The following is a 15,171-nucleotide window of genomic DNA, read 5'->3' on the forward strand; positions in this document are numbered from 1 at the left end:
TGTCATTCGTAGCATTATAGCAGTTCATTTTCTTATCTTAAAATATAAAGCACTGGGCGTAAGCAAAACATGCAATAGCGAGTAAATATACCAGTAGAGAACAGAATGTCAACAAGTGGATGCAGCACAATCCCTATAACGAGGCTCTGCCAAGCGAACAATCTATAATTAACACCATACTGTGGCCTAAACTCCATGTTCGTACACCTTATATCAGCATTTCTATATACCAAATTAGAGTGTATTTATGACAACAAAACAGAAATGTGTAAATATGCAATCCATACGCAAAGCAGCAAATATATATCTTACCTAACACACAGGTCATTAGCATCATATCAGCATAAGCAAATAAATGTTCATATGTAATCTTAATACGTAAACATGAAGACGCAAGCAGATAAATCACAAAGAATAGCCTACACATAACCATATCAGCACAATTAATCAGGTGTCAATTATAATTTAAATAAATAAGCACAGCAGGCACATAGTAAAAAACATGTGACATCAGTGAAAAAGCATAGCAGCCAAGCGATGCATAATATACACAAGTAATAACCCTGTTCATTAATAAAACATTGTCAAAATCAGCAAATGTACGCAAGCACGTCGCTTCACAAGTAAATTCATAGAACATAAAATTTAGCACAAAGTATAAATCACGTAATCGCGAGCAGCAAATTACGTCTAAAGTACGTACCTAAGTGGAAATATGTTACCTGAAAAATAAACTTAATTAATAGTTACCTTTTTAGTTTATTAGTTTCTTCTTCGAAATTACATTCTTCCTGAAAATTTCTCGATAGCAAGTCCTCTTAATGTCGGACACACACAGAATTTACCTGTAGTTCTTAAACATTTTATACAACCGTATCCTGAAAAATACTGAACGTTAATAACATAATTTATCAAGTTACTATAGCTTTATACTGAATTTATGCGGAGGAATTACATTGTGTATTTGTTTACGACTGTCAGTGCATTCGCACTGAGCGCTCGATCAGCTGTAGGTACGCGTGACGTAGGAAGTAATTGTTTGCGGTCAACGACTGCCTTCTGCGCCGCGCAGACTTGACTGTTGCTTTGAGTATGTGCCGCCGCCGGAACACGGCGCGGTATCCTTGTATTCTCTGCGTGTTTACATGTAACTGTTAGTCTCTCAAAAGTATGTCATTCCACAAAAATCTTAACGTTCGATATATGATGTATTCCCTTAGAGCGCCGAGATTTAAGAGTTTCTACTTCGACAGTGTTATCATGCATAATTTTGCGAACTCTATATGGACCGTTATAAAGCAGAAAAAATTTGCGACACAAGCCTTTTCCTTTATGAGACAAACGATAAGACTTAATTAACACCTTTTAACCAACTGACAAGGCTTTTAAATGACCAGGACGCTTAGCTGATTTCTCTCTTCTAGCAGCCGCAGATGCAATATTTTATAGAGCCAGATTCATAACTTCAGAATGCCGCAGTTTCCGTGTAGGCGGAAAAGGAACGATTTCAGAAATGCGATATGTCGGTGCTTTATTTTTTAATATCAATATAGTCGGTAAAGAAGTTGAATCGTTAGGGAGTTCATCCAGAATGTTTTGAAAAATATGAAGATACTGATCCCAAGTTCTGTGATTCTGATGACAGTAAAGACGACACAGTTTATTGATTTCCTTCATCCATCTCTCTGAAGCGTTAGATTGAGGGTGAAAAAGTGAAATGAAAATTGGTTTAATTTTACGACGCCGTAGAGTATGAAGCCAAATTTTAGAGCGAAACTGTGATCCATTATCTGATATAACCTTATCAACATGACCCACTTCTTTAAGAAAATGTTTGATGAAAGTGTTAGGTACTGAACGAGCTGTTGCTTTGCGTAAAGGTGTAAAACACACATATTTTGATGTCAATTCCACTGCTACCAAAATGTACGCAAAACCATTAGTAGATCGAACCACTGGATCAAACAAATCGACTGCAGCCATGTCCTTTAATTTCGCTGGAATGATAGGAAACAACGGTGCTCTGTGAGAAATAGTTGGCGGCTTAGCCTTTTGACATAATTTGCATTTGGCAAGAACAGATCGAATACGTTTTTCCATATTACTGAAGTAGCAAGTTTCTCGTAATTTATGAAAGCATTTTCTGGGACCAAAGCGTGCATAACTGAAATGTGTGTACCAAATTAATTTATTGACCCACTCATCAGGAATACAAACTAACCAAACAGAGTTGTCGACCGATTTTCGTTTAAAAAGAATATCATTGCGAACTAAATAATACTGTCTAATAGCTATGCTTTCCTTTCTCCTCCACTTCTCCTTAATGTCCTTCCAGATTGGATCCTTATTTTGCTCCTTAGCGATGTCCTGGAGCGAAGACGAAATAAAATTCTCAAACGCAACACCTTGAATATACATCAAACAATAATTGTTTTCTTTGCAGTCTTCCTCAGCACTTTGTTTCAAACCCATAGGTGCACGTGATAAAGCATCAGCAATAATATTTGAAGATCCCTGTATGTAAACAATACTAAAATCAAATTCCTGTAGATACAGCGCCCATCGTGACAATCTTCCATGAGTTAATTTTGTTGACATAAGAAATTCCAGAGCTCGGTGATCGGTGTAAACCTTAGTATGTCTGCCATCCAAAAATATGCGAAATTTTGTGAAATCCCAAACAACAGCCAAAGCTTCAAGTTCCGTAATCGAATAATTCTTTTCTGATTTAGAGAGAACACGACCTCCAAATGCAATAGTTTTCTGTACCACAACGCCGTTTTCTTCTATCTCTTGAAATAAATGTGCACCTAGGCCTTTGTATGATGAGTCCTTCGCCAAACAAAAATCTTTGGATAAATCCGGGTGTGAAAGAAGTGGAGCAGCAACTAAAGCATCACGAAGTTGTTCAAATTCTGATTGAGCTTCCTCATCCCAACACCAATTAGAATTCTTTCCAGATAGTTCACATAAATGAGGTGTGGCCAAATCGTCCAATCTAACAAAGCGTCTAAGAAAATTACAGACACCAAGGAAACTACGAACATCACGTTTTGTGGTAGGTACAGCATAATTACTAATAGCGTCTAGTTTCTCTGGATCAGAAAGAATACCTTCTGTAGAAATAATATGACCAAGAAATTTCACCTGAGAACGACCAAATTCAGATTTTTCCAAGTTCACTGTAATGCCAACTCTTGCAAAAATACACTCCTGGAAATGGAAAAAAGGACACATTGACGCCGGTGTGTCAGACCCACCATACTTGCTCCGGACACTGCGAGAGGGCTGTACAAGCAATGATCACACGCACGGCACAGCGGACACACCAGGAACCGCGGTGTTGGCCGTCGAATGGCGCTAGCTGCGCAGCATTTGTGCACCGCCGCCGTCAGTGTCAGCCAGTTTGCCGTGGCATACGGAGCTCCATCGCAGTCTTTAACACTGGTAGCATGCCGCGACAGCGTGGACGTGAACCGTATGTGCAGTTGACGGACTTTGAGCGAGGGCGTATAGTGGGCATGCGGGAGGCCGGGTGGACGTACCGCCGAATTGCTCAACACGTGGGGCGTGAGGTCTCCACAGTACATCGATGTTGTCGCCAGTGGTCGGCGGAAGGTGCACGTGCCCGTCGACCTGGGACCGGACCGCAGCGACGCACGGATGCACGCCAAGACCGTAGGATCCTACGCAGTGCCGTAGGGGACCGCACCGCCACTTCCCAGCAAATTAGGGACACTGTTGCTCCTGGGGTATCGGCGAGGACCATTCGCAACCGTCTCCATGAAGCTGGGCTACGGTCCCGCACACCGTTAGGCCGTCTTCCGCTCACGCCCCAACATCGTGCAGCCCGCCTCCAGTGGTGTCGCGACAGGCGTGAATGGAGGGACGAATGGAGACGTGTCGTCTTCAGCGATGAGAGTCGCTTCTGCCTTGGTGCCAATGATGGTCGTATGCGTGTTTGGCGCCGTGCAGGTGAGCGCCACAATCAGGACTGCATACGACCGAGGCACACAGGGCCAACACCCGGCATCATGGTGTGGGGAGCGATCTCCTACACTGGCCGTACACCACTGGTGATCGTCGAGGGGACACTGAATAGTGCACGGTACATCCAAACCGTTATCGAACCCATCGTTCTACCATTCCTAGACCGGCAAGGGAACTTGCTGTTCCAACAGGACAATGCACGTCCGCATGTATCCCGTGTCACCCAACGTGCTCTAGAAGGTGTAAGTCAACTACCCTGGCCAGCAAGATCTCCGGATCTGTCCCCCATTGAGCATGTTTGGGACTGGATGAAGCGTCGTCTCACGCGGTCTGCACGTCCAGCACGAACGCTGATCCAACTGAGGCGCCAGGTGGAAATGGCATGGCAAGCCGTTCCACAGGACTACATCCAGCATCTCTACGATCGTCTCCATGGGAGAATAGCAGCCTGCATTGCTGCGAAAGGTGGATATACACTGTACTAGTGCCGCCATTGTGCATGCTCTGTTGCCTGTGTCGATGTGCCTGTGGTTCTGCCAGTGTGATCATGTGATGTATCTGACCCCAGGAATGTGTCAATAAAGTTTCCCCTTCCTGGGACAATGAATTCACGGTGTTCTTATTTCAATTTCCAGGAGTGTATATTTGCTTAACAAGAGTGATAGGGCACAAATCGCAGAATATCTGAGTGACCACCATCAAACGTTCATTTTTGAGGAAGAGGATGTGGAACAAAAATGGAAAAAATTCAGAAACATCGCCCAGTACGCCTTAGATAAGTTCGTACCGACTAAGGTCCAAAGCGAGGGGAAAGATCCACCGTGGTATAACAATCATGTACGAAAGGTACTACGGAAACAAAGAAAGCTTCATCATAGGTTTAAGAGTAGTCGAATCATAGCTGATAAGGAAAAGCTGAACGAAGCGAAAAAGAGCGTAAAGAGAGCAATGAGAGAAGCATTCAACGAATTCGAACATAAAACATTGGCAAACAATCAAAACAAGAACCCTAAAAAGTTTTGGTCATATGTAAAATCGGTAAGCGGATCTAAATCCCCTATTCAGTCACTCGTTGACCACGATGGCACCGAAACAGAGGACGACCAGAGAAAGGCAGAAATACTGAATTCAGTGTTCCGAAACTGTTTCACTGCGGAAAATCGTAACACGGTCCCTGACTTCAGCCGTCGCACGGACGCCAAAATGGAAAATATTGAAATAAACGATATCGGAATTGAAAAACAACTGCTATCACTTAGTAGCGGAAAAGCATCCGGACCAGACGAGATACCCTTAAGATTCTACAGTGATTATGCTAAAGAACTTGCCCCCTTTCTATCAGCAATTTATCGTAGATCGCTGGAAGAACGTAAAGTACCTAGCGACTGGAAGAAAGCTCAGGTCGTTCCCATTTTCAAGAAGGGTCATAAATCAGATGCGAATAATTATAGGCCTATTTCGCTTACGTCAATCTGTTGTAGAATAATGGAACATGTTTTGTGTTCTCGTATTATGACGTTCTTAGATAATACAAATCTCCTTCATCATAACCAACATGGATTCCGCAAACAGAGATCATGTGAAACTCAGCTCGCCCTATTTGCCCAAGAAATTCACAGTGCCGTAGACACTGGCGAGCAGATTGATGCCGTATTCCTGGACTTCAGGAAGGCATTTTATACGGTTCCGCACTTACGTTTAGTGAAAAAAATACGAGCTTACGGAATATCGGACCAGGTTTGTGATTGGATTCAGGATTTCCTAGAAGAAAGAACACAACATGTCATTCTTAACGGTTCAAAATCTGCAGATGTAGAGGTAATTTCGGGAGTACCGCAGGGAAGCGTGATAGGACCTTTATTGTTTACAATATAAATAAATGACTTAGTTGACAACATCGGTAGCTCCGTGAGGCTATTTGCAGATGACACGGTTGTCTACAAGAAAGTAGCAACATCAGAAGACTCGTACGTACTCCAGGAGGACTTGCAGAGGATTAATGCATGGTGCGACAGCTGGCAGCTTTCCCTAAACGTAGATAAATGTAATATAATGCGCATACATAGGGGCAGAAATCCATTCCAGTACGATTATGCCATAGGTGGTAAATCATTGGAAGCGGTAACGACCGTAAAATACTTAGGAGTTACTATCCGGAGCGATCTGAAGTGGAATGATCACATAAAACAGGCGCCAGGTTGAGATTCATAGGAAGAATTCTAAGAAAATGTGACTCATCGAAGAAAGAAGTAGCTTACAAAACGCTTGTTCGTCCGATTCTTGAGTATTGCTCATCAGTATGGGACCCTTACCAGGTTGGATTAATAGAAGAGATAGACATGATCCAGCGAAAAGCAGCGCGATTCGTCATGGGGACATTTAGTCAGCGCGAGAGCGTTACGGAGATGCTGAACAAGCTCCAGTGGCGGACACTTCAAGAAAGGCGTTACGCAATACGGAGAGGTTTATTATCGAAATTACGAGAGAGCACATTCCGGGAAGAGATGGGCAACATATTACTACCGCCCACATATATCTCGCGTAATGATCACAACGAAAAGATCCGAGAAATTAGAGCAAATACGGAGACTTACAAGCAGTCGTTCTTCCCACGCACAATTCGTGAATGGAACAGGGAAGGGGGGATCAGATAGTGGTACAATAAGTACCCTCCGCCACACACCGTAAGGTGGCTCGCGGAGTATAGATGTAGATGTAGATGTAGATGGAGACGATCGTAGAGATGCTGGATGTAGTCCTGTGGAACGGCTTGCCATGCCACTTCCACCTGGCGCCTCAGTTGGACCAGCGTTCGTGCTGCACGTGCAGACCGCGTGAGACGACGCTTCATCCAGTCCCAAACATGCTCAATGGGGGACAGATCCGGAGATCTTGCTGGACAGGGTAGTTGACTTACACCTTCTAGAGCACGTTGGGTGGCACGGGATACATGCGGACGTGGATTGTCCTGTTGGAACAGCAAGTTCCCTTGCCGGTCTAGGAATAGTAGAACGATGGGTTCAATGACGGTTTGGATGTACCGTGCACTATTCAGTGTCCCCTCGACGATCACCAGTGGTGTACGGCCAGTGTAGGAGATCGCTCCCCACACCATGATGCCGGGTGTTGGCCCTGTGTGCCTCGGTCGTATGCAGTCCTGATTGTGGCGCTCACCTGCACGGCGCCAAACACGCATACGACCATCATTGGCACCAAGGCAGAAGCGACTCTCATCGCTGAAGACGACACGTCTCCATTCGTCCCTCCATTCACGCCTGTCGCGACACCACTGGAGGCGGGCTGCACGATGTTGGGGCGTGAGCGGAAGACGGCCTAACGGTGTGCGGGACCGTAGCCCAGCTTCATGGAGACGGTTGCGAATGGTCCTCGCCGATACCCCAGGAGCAACAGTGTCCCTAATTTGCTGGGAAGTGGCGGTGCGGTCCCCTACGGCACTGCGTAGGATCCTACGGTCTTGGCGTGCATCCGTGCATCCTCCGCCACACACCGTAAGGTGGCTCGCGGAGTATAGATGTAGATGTAGATGTAGATGGAGACGATCGTAGAGATGCTGGATGTAGTCCTGTGGAACGGCTTGCCATGCCACTTCCACCTGGCGCCTCAGTTGGACCAGCGTTCGTGCTGCACGTGCAGACCGCGTGAGACGACGCTTCATCCAGTCCCAAACATGCTCAATGGGGGACAGATCCGGAGATCTTGCTGGACAGGGTAGTTGACTTACACCTTCTAGAGCACGTTGGGTGGCACGGGATACATGCGGACGTGCATTGTCCTGTTGGAACAGCAAGTTCCCTTGCCGGTCTAGGAATGGTGGAACGATGGGTTCGATGACGGTTTGGATGTACTGTGCACTATTCAGTGTCCCCTCGACGATCACCAGTGGTGTACGGCCAGTGTAGGAGATCGCTCCCCACACCATGATGCTGGGTGTTGGCCCTGTGTGCCTCGGTCGTATGCAGTCCTGATTGTGGCGCTCACCTGCACGGCGCCAAACACGCATACGACCATCATTGGCACCAAGGCAGAAGCGACTCTCATCGCTGAAGACGACACGTCTCCATTCGTCCCTCCATTCACGCCTGTCGCGACACCACTGGAGGCGGGCTGCACGATGTTGGGGCGTGAGCGGAAGACGGCCTAACGGTGTGCGGGACCGTAGCCCAGCTTCATGGAGACGGTTGCGAATGGTCCTCGCCGATACCCCAGGAGCAACAGTGTCCCTAATTTGCTGGGAAGTGGCGGTGCGGTCCCCTACGGCACTGCGTAGGATCCTACGGTCTTGGCGTGCATCCGTGCGTCGCTGCGGTCCGGTCCCAGGTCGACGGGCACGTGCACCTTCCGCCGACCACTGGCGACAACATCGATGTACTGTGGAGACCTCACGCCCCACGTGTTGAGCAATTCGGCGGTACGTCCACCCGGCCTCCCGCATGCCCACTATACGCCCTCGCTCAAAGTCCGTCAACTGCACATACGGTTCACGTCCACGCTGTCGCGGCATGCTACCAATGTTAAAGACTGCGATGGAGCTCCGTATGCCACGGCAAACTGGCTGACACTGACGGCGGCGGTGCACAAATGCTGCGCAGCTAGCGCCATTCGACGGCCAACACCGCGGTTCCTGGTGTGTCCGCTGTGCCGTGTGTGTGATCATTGCTTGTACAGCCCTCTCGCAGTGTCCGGAGCAAGTATGGTGGGTCTGACACACCGGTTTCAATGTGTTCTTTTTTCCATTTCCAGGAGTGTATTTTCCTTCCTTTCTTGGCATTTCTTATTACACTTGTAGTCATTGATGCAACCACTGACTTATGATCACTGATACCCTCTTCTACATTCACGGAGTCGAAAAGTTCCGGTCTATTTGTTGCTATGAGGTCTAAAACGTTAGCTTAACGAGTTGGTTCTCTAACTATCTGCTCGAAATAATTCTAGGACAAGGCAGTCAGGATAATGTCACAAGAGTCTCTGTCCCTGGCTCCAGTTCTGATTGTGTGACTATCCCATTCTATACCTGGTAGATTGAAGTCTCCCCCTATTACAATAGTATGATCACGAAACTTCTTCACGACGTTCTGCAGGTTCTCTCTGAGGCGCTCAACTACTACGGTTGCTGATGCAGGTGGTCTATAGAAGCATCCGACTATCATATCTGACCTCCACCTGCCCCCGAAGAGTGGCCAATTCTCCTTGCGTCCGCTCACAACAACCACAGTCCCTACACATGACTATGTTTACCCTACTCTATACGGTGGCAAATTCCCAAGATAATCTTCTGATGAGCTACTCTGATAATCAAGAAACACTCACTGAAATACGAGACGCGAAAACTACGTTAGGTTTTCCCAGAAAAACTATTTAAAAGCTAAGCGCAGCAAATAAGTACAAAAACGCTTTATACAAACAGTACTCGCTGCTGCTGGTGCTCTCGCTCTGGCTGTCACAAGACAACTGCTGATTCAAGTGACTAGTGGCTAACGGCCGCGAAACAAACAAAAGACGGTTTTAGGGCGCTTTCTGTTCTAAACGATCAAGAAAACACTAAGAAATCTAACACGAAAACTACGTAAAGTTTTATCAAGAACTGTTAGTTACTATGCAGAGCAGATAAACACAAATAGAATCCCTTCCTTAGTGGAAGGTCGTAAACAAAATGCAAAATAAACGCTTTATACAAACAGTACTCGCTGCTGCTGGTGCTCTCGCTCTGGCTGTCACAAGACAACTCCATGGGAGAATAGCAGCCTGCATTGCTGCGAAAGGTGGATATACACTGTACTAGTGCCGACATTGTGCATGCTCTGTTGCCTGTGTCTATGTGCCTGTGGTTCTGTCAGTGTGATCATGTGATGTATCTGACCCCAGGAATGTGTCAATAAAGTTTCCCCTTCCTGGGACAATGAATTCACGGTGTTCTTATTTCAATTTCCAGGAGTGTACATAATGATGAATCCAAAATTTTGTTATGCTCACTCCAAGAACGTTTAGCAATAAGAATATCGTCAACATATGAAGTAATATTGTCACGAAGATAAACAGGTAAAATTTCGTTTAAACTACGAATGAATGCTGCAGAAGATACAGTAAGTCCAAACGGTAATTTCCGAAATTGGTAACAGTTACCAAAGGCTAAAAAGGCATGTTTTTAAGAACGACATGTAATGGGCTGGTATAAGGACTGACTGCTGGCTCAATAATGCCTTGATCTAACATGTATTGAAGTTCACTCTTAACCTTGTCTCTGTAAGCCAAAGGAATAGCGTACGTTTTTCCTCGAAATGGTGTGTGTTCTTTTACTTTAAATAAATATTGTAAGCCTTGTATAGTTCCTGTGTGATGACTAAATACTGTAGCATGTGAAGTCAAAATTTGGTGCAGTTATTCTCTTGCAACGTCATCTGGCACTTCAGCTTTCTTAACCTTTTCATCAATTAATTCTTCGCTATTAATTACATCATCCATCGCGTCTCAGTATCTATTGTCGTTGTCATGAATAAACACATTGTCGTCATAATACTCAGCGAAAACATCAGAAGTAAGAAACCTTAAACATTTTGTATTTGATTCAGATCTTGTTAAACACTCGAAACATTTCAAACATTTCGGCATTCCGGCAACAGCCAAATTCACACTTCCTTCTTTAAAGTTCAAAATTGCCTTATGTGTGTTAAGAAACTCCATACCTAATATAATTTGTGTACTAAGTAATGGAACAATAATAAAATTAGCAGAAAATTCGTATCCTTGACAAATGAAATTTAAGTTGGTCTGTTGTTTGACTTCCACACTTTTTCCAGAAATAGCTCCTCGAATTGTAGTTTAGAAACAGGTAACACAGCACAAGCAATAGTTCTTACACATATACGAAAAACTGATTCAGTAATAACATTCAATGGGCTCCCAGAATCTAAAACCGCAATGACCTTATTCTTACCCACACATACTTCAATAACAGGATGTAAAAATGCGTCTACATTATTTTCCTTTTCGTCTTGCAAAATGTCTCTCATGTCTTCCAGGCGTACATAGTGTAAAGTCGTAGTGTCATTACTTTCTGAACCGTCTTATTGCTGCCAGAAGCCGAAGCTACAAGTCATTGTCGATTGCCTGCGTCACGTCTTTGATTATTCGCGTCATTTCGCGGATCAATTTCTACGATTTGCACTTGTCTCTCTGAAGTTCTGTCACGTGGAGGATGCCAATTAGGTCCTTCCTGTCTGCTGGATGCAAATTTTTGGTTGTGTCTGTTATTAAAATTTCTATTTTCCTGTCTGTCTGCATAACTACTTCTTGTGTAATTTCGACTGTCACTTCTGAAATTACTGTTAGATCTACTACCCTGGTTATTTCTGTAGTAAGAATTTCTATTATTGTATGAATAATTTCTGTCTTGATGATACCGATTACTGTTTCCGTATGATTGATCATTCCGGTAGGAATTACCGTTATTATAATTGTCCGTGTAATTTCTGTTAGAACGTCTGTTATTGTCATAAGGCTGGTATCTATTGTCCTGTCTGTTATTCTCAAAATTACCCATATAACGTCCGTTCCGATCACTACCCCTTTTCTCTGAAAATCTATTGTAATTACTGTTACTGAAAAAATTACAAGAAGTCCCGTCGTCGTTGTCATACTCAAGTTCTTGTAGCAACGTCTTAATAGTCTCAATGTCGTCTTTACATCTTCCGGCTAAAGCAATTTGTCTTATCGATTGTGGCAGCTTAGTTAAACAAATGCGAATTAATTCAGTCGGGCTATAAGGGTTGGACAGGAACTGATTCTTTCGAATCATGTCTTCAAAGTATTCTGCTGGAGTGCGGAACTCAGACTGTTTAAAATTACGCTGCATAATAAGACTATGTTTGACTCTGTCTTGCGTGTTTTCGGACCAATATGCCGATAGAAATGCATGATAAAAATCATTTAGATTATTACAATCTCTAATAACTGCACGCATGCGCGTCGCCGGTTCGTTTTCTAAATATCCACACATAACTTCCAGTTTGTGACTTAGTGGCCAATTTGGTGGAAGTGCGTACATAAATTGATCTAACCATGAACATGGATATATGTCGTTCTTAGAATTGCGAAAGATTTTAAATTTCCGAACAGTTAAGAAGTGTTTATAGTCAAAGTTTTCTCCTCGTGACGACAAAGACCTACCGCGTCTGTCCCAGTCCGAATGTCGATTATTGTCAAGTTCGCGCACCTGGCGCTCTCTTGTTGCATCCCGTAAATGAAACAAATTATTTTCTTCAAACCCCTCTGCTGTCTGTGATTCTAAATTTCTTCTGCTGTCTTTTCCTACGATTTCGCCTTCAATTTGTTTGACTTGCTTTTGTAATGCCTCAAATTCCCTTTTAACGTGTTCATTAAATTTTCCTTGATTTTCAACATGTTTATTAATGTTCTGGTACTCTTCGGTTTCTGCAAATGGCAATGGAGCTGTATCATCTGAATCTCTGTCCCCATTTAAACTAAGACTTGTCAGTTTATCTGAAATCTCCTCAACTCTTTCCAATAAGTCACCTATTTGTTCTTTCTGTTTATTTATGTCTTCCGTAAATCTCGCAACTCGGGTTTCAGTATTGACACATTTAGTAGTTAACTGTTCATACTGTTGTGTTAGGTTATTTATTCTGTCATTTGGTACGGATTCCTCGATTCTTTCAAATATTTCTTTCTTATCGTGTGCACGTTGTTAATTTAACTCTGAAAATTTTTGTACTATCACGCGATCTCTTTCTTCCTGTTCTCTATCCTGTTCCTTTTGTCTGATTTCTATTGAAATTAATCTATTATTGTGAGCATTCAAAATCGGTTGTACTTCTTCTCTAATTTCTTTCTTTAATTCATCTTTCATGTTTTTGAAGCATGTCCCTAATCGTGAGTCTAACCGTGTTTCCATTGTTCCCATATCAGTTTCTAACCGTGTTGCCAAAGTTCCCATCTCTGTTTTTAATTCAGATCCTAACTGTGATCCCAGTGAGTCTAACCGTGTTTCCATTATTCCAATATCAGTTTCTAAACATGTTGCCAAAGTTCCCATCTCTGTTGTAATTGTTCCTATTTGTGATCCCAGTGAGTGTAACCGTGTTTCCATTGTTCCCATACCAGTTGTAATTGTTCCTATTTGTGATCCCAAATTTAATATTGCACTCATCAACTGCTCCATATTAACTGGTTCAAAATTCTTTTCGCCCCTAACATTTCCCATAAAACTAACTTCCATCGTCATAGCTGTAAAGCTATCTGTGTTCGATACTATTCCAGAATCTTCTGTCGTTAATCTCGTATTCTGAAAATTTTTTGATTGTGAAAAATTTTGAATTGGTTCCGGACTATTTTCCCGACTTATTAAATTGTTTTCAACTTCATTATTCATCATCCTGTTCTCCTGTGTTGGCGAGTTCGCCATGTTAACAATTTCGTCATTCTCACTATTCATCATTTTTGCGTTTTTCATCGATCGCGTAATCATTTACAAAACATACAAAACTCATCACTATACGAAAATTACACACAATGACACTTTATCACCAACAATATCATTCACACGAAATGCTTCCCTCAAACACGATTAACGAACAATTGAAATCTTCATAATTGCACAAAATTGACAAACCCGTATACAAGACAACAAAAATTAAATTCTGTAAAAATACCATTAGAAGAATGACAAGACAACTACAAATGTTCAATTACCAAATCTACACATGCAATATAGACTACAATTACTAAACTACAAATTAGTACAACAATACTACTGTCTGCTATTTTTACAATCAGAAGAATTCCAAGGGACGATCCGAAGCAGCGGTCGCCACGTGCATGGGGGCTTAATTATATATAATGCAAATATTTTAAATTTTTAGTCGCTGTATGTCCGGTTACGCAGTCTCGTAACCGGTTGGCCCTGACTAGTATTACTCCGCAATCTGACTGCATAGCATAACAACAAAGAATGAAAGGAAATTTCCGTTAACACAATTAATTAATTACGTCCCCAGAAACTATAAAACCTACGAAACAACAAAGCACAAGTGTAACTGTTCTGTGTGTGGAAGTGTGATTCAACGTACACATCTGGGACGGTTCTTCCTCAATAAGACAAGATATTTTAAACACCATTTATACTAAAGTAATTTAAAAAAACAGAAATACTATAATTGCACATAGAAACCAGAAATACAGTCTAATACAAGAACACGAGCCAGATGCTTTGTTTACTGAACCTGTGACCAAGAGGCATTATTGTTTAAGACATTGAAATAATGAGAAAAAAAGGAATTTTTTAGCTTCATATATATTGACGAAAGATACACTCTGATCATTACAGCATCCCGAATCCAACATCTGGTGTCTAGCCATCAAAACAATACTACAACTTCTGAACAAGCACTCACTACCGCAACTTCTCAACTACGACTCGCCACTGCAACATCTCAACAAGCACTGCCAGTGGAGGCGGCTGAATAATACTCTTTGGCGCTGTGACTCAGTGTAGCCACCTTTCAGTATTACATGACTTTTATCACCTCATGGATATTGTGCCAACGAATAAGTGCAAACAGATCAAGGCGCAACAAACACCAATTTTCCAGAAAAGACGCCACAGTGGTTAGAGAGTTATAGACTCCGAAGAATGCCAAGGCGGCGTCTCAGGATGGTTGCCTCGGCGGTCGGTGTGCTGATCCAGTTCCTCGGGTGTGGTGGAATCGCAATAGCAGTGATATCAGCAATATATTTTATTGAGCAGGATTCAGACAGCCACTGTAGACGGCGGCTATATGGCGGGCGTTGACCCCAGACAGCTTTGTCTGCCACGGCAGAATGTCCGGCCGCGCGCCGGGTTCGACGCAGACGTGGACACTAGGCCGGCACAAGTGCGTCGATAGGCACGTCCTTGCTGACGTCAGACTTGTAGTGACGGCAGGTTCGCGTGCAGGCTGGCCTCCCCAGAAGGAGTGAATAAAGCGACCCGCTAGCAGTGCACAGTATGTGAGGTGCAAGATGCAACAAGGCGTGCTCCGTGAACCACGGATGCCTTGGCGGCTTCCAGGATTAAAAAAATGGTTGAAATGGCTCTGAGCGCTATGGGACTTAACATCTGAGGTCATCAGTCCCCTAGAACTTAGAACTACTTAAACCTAACTAACC

The sequence above is a fragment of the Schistocerca serialis genome, chromosome 2, assembly GCF_023864345.2.
Source record: "Schistocerca serialis cubense isolate TAMUIC-IGC-003099 chromosome 2, iqSchSeri2.2, whole genome shotgun sequence".
Taxonomy (NCBI): domain Eukaryota; kingdom Metazoa; phylum Arthropoda; class Insecta; order Orthoptera; family Acrididae; genus Schistocerca; species Schistocerca serialis.